The sequence below is a fragment of the Malus sylvestris genome, chromosome 12 (assembly GCF_916048215.2).
Source record: "Malus sylvestris chromosome 12, drMalSylv7.2, whole genome shotgun sequence".
In the NCBI taxonomy this organism is placed as follows: domain Eukaryota; kingdom Viridiplantae; phylum Streptophyta; class Magnoliopsida; order Rosales; family Rosaceae; genus Malus; species Malus sylvestris.
The window spans coordinates 4373831-4379830 of record NC_062271.1 but is presented as its reverse complement, the minus strand read 5'-3'; the positions used below and the strand labels follow the sequence as shown (position 1 = coordinate 4379830).

General features: G+C 43.9%; 1 pseudogene; it reads right to left on the bottom strand.

Moving 5' to 3' along the window:
- Window positions 1–4411: 4411 nt before the first annotated feature.
- LOC126593153 (RING-H2 finger protein ATL70-like) lies at window positions 4412–5318 on the bottom strand (annotated as a pseudogene).
- Between the last annotated feature and the right edge of the window lie 682 nt (window positions 5319–6000).

Sequence of the window (6000 nt, the reverse complement as noted above, 5' to 3'; positions counted from 1 at the left end):
AGGAAAGAAAGTATGGAATAGATGTCGAGATTCAAACAAGAAACCTTCCTTCCATCTTAGATCGGGGATTTAGTTTGGATGTAATGGTTCTAGAAGCCAAGATGGAAGATTGGAGGGCACCCATCATTCATCATTTGAAGGATCCCTCTTCACCTACAAGTAAGAAGAATAGGCAGCAAGCAACCAAATATGTCTTATGGGCGAAGAACCTGTTAAGAAAAACCCCAGATGGATTACTGTTAAAATGCTTAGGCCAGGAAGAATCCATGAGAGTGATGGCCGAACTACATGAGGGAATATGTGGAGCACATCAAGCAGGGACAAAGATAAGATGGCTACTCAGAAGGTATGGTTATTTCTGGCCCGACATGGAAAAAGACTGCAAGTCTTATGCCCGCGGTTGTGAAGAATGTCAGAGGCATGGACCTCTCCAACACGTGCCTTCAGTACCTTTGAATCCAGTGGTCAAGCCCTGGCCGTTCCGAGGATGGGCGATGGACTTCATCGGGCAAATTTATCCAGCTTCCAGTAAAGGGCATACTTTTATAATTGTAGCGACGGATTACTTCACCAAGTGGGTGGAAGCATCAGCAGTAAAATCCATAACTTCCACCGTAGTCAAGAATTTTATCGAGACCAAGATCCTGCACAGATATGGGGTGCCCGAGACTATAGTGACAGACCGTGGGCCATCTTTTATTTCAAAAGAAGTCGAGGAGTTTGCAAGCAAGTACAAGATAAAGATGATCCAATCTAGTCCGTACTACCCTCAGTCAAATGGGCAGGTCGAAGCTAGCAACAAGATCCTGGTCAACATTATTAAAATAATGGTGATAGATAGTCCAAAAAAGTGGCATGAGATGTTGGGGAACACATTGTGGGCATACAGGACTTCCAAAAGAGCGGGGACAGGCACAACTCCTTATGCCTTGACGTTCGGGCAAGATGCAGTGCTCCCCATGGAGATCAACGTTAGTTCCGTAAGAATTCAAAACCAATTTGGGTTACATAGTGCAGAATATATTGAAGCCATGTGTCAAGGTATTGAAGACCTGGATGTACCCCGAATTGAAGCCTTGAACCAGATTCAAGAAGGAAAGATAGTTGTTGCCCGAGCTTATAACAAGAAGGTGAAGGTGAAGTCCTTTAAAGAGGGAGATTTAGTATGGAAAACAGTTCTCCCGCTAGGAGCTCAGCTTCGGGGTTTTGGAAAGTGGAGCCCGACATGGGAAGGTCCTTTTATTATTAGTCGAGTCTTGAATAAAGGAGGATACTACCTAGCGGACCTCGAAGGAAATGGGCAGAAACATCCCTTTAATGTTAGATTCTTAAAGAAATATTGTCCTACATTATGGGATGTTAGGGATTGTTACATTGAAGAGGGGGCAGAGTGAAACGAGCTTCGGGAATCTCATATGCAGTGTTTTTTGTTCATCAAACATTCGAAGAAGGAAGAAAGACAGAAATTGCTAAAATAGTATTTATTTCATGTCGACAAATTGATGAAAATTACAGAGTTCCAATCCTATGTATTACATTTAATTCTCTCTGAGTATGGTGGTGTCTTCAGCTGGTTTCCCGACGTCTTCATGGATGGAACCCAATCGGGTGATCGGATTGTGCGGCCAACATGAGCCTGGTAGAGGATCCTCCGACGGGGCTGTCACCATATGTGATGGTGAAGCCCAACTTATCACCACAACTTGCGGGAAGGCAAGCCATCGGGAGGAAGCCGCCTGACCAGGGGTGTTGGAGATAGAGGGGCGGTCGACCAAGGGTGTTGGAGAAAGCGGTCATCAGGTGAAACCTCCTTTTCTCGCGAAAGGGGAGTTTTAGGAAACTCCACTCAAAACATAAGAAACCCATTTCTCAGATGCTAAGAGAAAACAAGAACGCTCAAGTTGGATGGAAGTTGAAGGCCAGAGCCAAAGGAAAGTTGGTAGTTTGATAGGAGAAGTCCCGAGCTAGATTTTATAGGGCTCAAAGGACAGTTCAAGGGTCATGAGAAGAGCAAGGGGCACCAGAAGCACCAATTCCCAAGGACGGATATGCATGCATGCGGGTATTCAATCAATGTCGACACTTGGGATTCCAACTTTCACATTAATTGAAGGGGGCACTGTTTGGATTAAAACTTGATTTTTGGCCCAAGGATGGAGTCGGCCCAAAAGGAGGCCTGGACGAACATAGAAGATCAAAGCCCAGCCAAAACTTGGGAAGGCAGGAAATGGCCTTTTCTGACTTGATACAAGTCACAAAGGCCATTTGCCTACCTACCCAAAGACCAAGTGGTGTAGACTGATCAGACTGCACAGCCCATAAAGTACTTTATGGTGGCATTGCATGTAACAAAGCTGATAAGTCATCACCCTCAGACCGCATTCGGGCAAAGCTGTCGCTACAGGAGCCGAACCGAGTAGTCTATAAAAGGAGGAAGAGAAGACAGGAGCAAGGACACTCAAACAAACAAACAACTGCAAGCCAAAACTCTGCTCAAAGCCAGATTTGCCTTCCAAACGAAGCTGTAGTCAGCCAAGCCTTCATCCCATTCGGGACCAGCCTTTATCCCCCGCGGGATACTCTTTTCTCCTAAACTTTGTAATAGCTCTGCTACCCTGCTCTAACTTGTTGTAGTATCGATTCACCCTTTTGTATTCTCCTTCCCCTCTCCACCTCTAAGCTTTCAGACCTGTGACAGAACCACAAAGATAGGGACCTGCAAGACGATCAGCCTTAATTGATAAGGTTTAATCTTGCCCGACCTGCTTTGTTCTGTCTTTGTCTTCTCTTTCTTTAAAGTCTAGCAATATGTTGTATATTTTTAGTTATATGCAAGTCTGTTTCTAGCAAAATCACTATGACAAAGCTTTCTCAATACTTGGATCCGATTTAAATATATCTTCAATGCTTAAATTAGATCCAAGTCCTAAGCCCGCAGGCATGTAAATTTGATTAGTTTGAAAGTCCTTGGCCTCAAGGCATAAAAAAGAACTTTATGTGGACTTAACCCATCCACGACAATCCTTGATAAACGAGAAGTCCGAAGTTACTTGGGGCGCAAGTAATCGACCTACCTTCTAGTTTTCTTTCTATTATATCATGATTATCATAGAACGCTTAACTATGGGATGGACTCTAATGGAAAGCCTCAAGGCCTACACCTAAGGCCTCACAAAGGCATCCATTTGGATTCATCCTATTCAGCGATCTCAAGAGTCTAAGCATAAGAATGAACTCTGATAGGAAGCCTCAAGGCCTACACCTAAGGCCCCACAAAGGCACCCAGTTGGGTTCGTTCTATTCCTTGGATTCGGGTAATCAGAAATATAATAGTTAGAAGACTCCTACAATCACAAGAATAAATATGATGTGTTCGAGCACTGGTTTAGTTATTGATGGGAAGCCTCAAGGCCTACATTTAAGGCCCCACAAAGGCACCTGTTGTAACTAACACGGTTTCTTGGATACATATATATATATATATATATACAATGAAAGAACGACAACCATTTTACATCTGCCATGCTAAAGATGGCAGTGGCACGCCTGAGCACCTGAATGTTAACCTTGATTGTGAGCCTCAAGGCCTATACCTAAGGCCCCACAAAGGCACCTCTCAAAGTTAACGCTGTCCTTCTCTTTAAGCCTTGCCCGAAGAGCCTTGCCTGAAGAGTCTTGCCCGACGAGACTTGCCCGACAACGCCCAGAAACGAAGCAGAAGCCCGACAGCAGCCCTCAACCGGCGCCAACCTCCAGGGGAGCTGTGTGCTCGTCGGCCAAGAAACATCCCCAGCGGAAATTCCTGCCACGAACACGATGTTCACTCGGCATTCAATTCGAGTTTGTCTTAGTCACTAGGTAGCACTGCAGCCAGTGAAAACATGAATGAATGCCACATTATTGTATTGGGAAGCAATGTTTCTGGTTGACGACCGGGCAAAAACATTGACACGAAAATGCTACGTTGCTATCAATGTGCCAAAATTAGAATGCAAAACATGTGTTTGGAAAAGGAAAGAAGAGAGAGACTGAGAGGTGGAGGAGGGTTGACAAGTGCTCAACATAGCACCAACTATTGATCTGGTTGCACATGACGAATTAATGGAATAGGAATTTGTTTAAAATTAACGAGGGAGACTGAGAGGTGGAGGCGGTTTCGGTAGGTGATCTAGAATAAACAATGAGGAGGACAGTGCGTAATTTTCTTTTGTTAAGGTCCTCATATAGTTAGATGAAGCGGGGCAGAATCTATCTCATGTCGAGAATTATTTGTGTGTCGTTCACTCGTATGCTGAACATATAAATTCAGTTAGTTATTTAGGGAGTTATTGTGGTAAAGGGGTGGGAACAAACCAGATATGCAGCTAAATTTATACAGCATCTGGTGTATTGTTAAGGGAAAACCGATGTTTCTCCTAAGGGTGTTTATTTAACTCTCAAAGCATTTTCTGAGCATGTTTATATTTCTTCCAGACATGTCAGATAATTTTGGACCAGTTTCTGTTCCTGCCACAGGAAACCATATGCTCCTTAAATACTGTACGAAATGAAATCCCAAATTATTCCGAATTTGTACAACCAGATCTCAAGCTACATAAAAAAGAATTGGAGAAAAAATAGAGCTCCATCAACAGTTGGCACAGAACTCCAATGTTATGCATTCTAATGAATTTTTCAATATACAAGCAATGGAAAAGACCACAAAAAATCAAATCTGTTTCATAGGCGAGGAGGTTCCATCAGTCTTGCCTGCTCGCCAATGGTACCACCTCTGCTAGAGGAGTTGACAAGGGCGTTGGGAGTGGAGACTTTCTGCAGACTGGACATGTAGGGTGTCATAAGCGTGTCTACAATCTGGCAGCAGCCACAGCGTGTCATTGCCCTTGTAATCCACAAGACATATGGAGCAGCAGGAGGAAGTGGAGTCTTTCTTTTGGAGCTTGGCCTCGGAGTAGAGCATTTTCGGGTAGCTCTCAATCGTGTTGTCATCGAGTCCTATGTCCACAACAAAGTTCTGTAAACCGGGCGGATCAAGGGTGTTGTAAGCGATCCTGAGTCTGGGCGGGACAGCAGGCTGCTGAGTTTTGGTGCAGAAGTAGGAGGCAAGGGTGATGGTTGTTATGAGGAAGAGGATACCAACTGATACACCAATGGCATAACCAAAACCACCAATGTTGTTGGAGCCAAGGAAGCCGCCGGAGTTGCTTGTGGCGTTCATGATCTTTCCCTCTCTCTCTTCCTTTTGAAAAAAGGCAAGAAAAAAAAGGGAAGAAGGAGTTGCAGATGATAGAAGTGGTTTTGGTTTGGTCAGCCATGGCCTCAATGACAAAAGAATTGGTTATTTGGGAAAGGGTGATGCTAGAGAACAAAGTTATAGTTTTTTCTCTTTTATTTTTTTATTTTTTATTTTTTATTATTTTTTTGTAAACCACATGATGTAACGATTAATAAATACATTATTTTTTAAATTAATAAAAGGATACTCAATTACCAACCGTCACATTATTTGATTTACAAAAGATAATCTAAAAGTTTGATCTCTTGCATTTTTGTTTAGATAATCAAGTTTTGCGTAGTCAACTACTAGATGAGAGAGAGGAGGAAGAGGGTTGGTGGAGTTATAATTAAGGTACAGTTTGGTACGTGGGACGGGACGGAACGGAGTGGGACAGGACGTTCCGTCCCACGTTTGGTACGCCTAAAACGAGTGGAACGCGTTGTTCCACAGAACGAGTTTTGGGTGAATTTTTGTTCCACCTCACCCCTTAGAATGACTTGTTCCACATCCGTGGAACACAAAATTATAACCTCTCCGTCTCCTTCTTCTTCCTCATTGTTTCCATCCAAGAGCATCTTTGCTCCCTCTCTGTTCCGTCCCGTCCTGTCCCGTCCCATTCCGTTCCGTCTCGTCCTGTCCCGTCCCATTCCGTTCCGTCCCGTCCCGTCTGCATACCAAACGATAAAATGCAGGTGGAGCTAAGTAGAGAGAGAGAGAGAGAG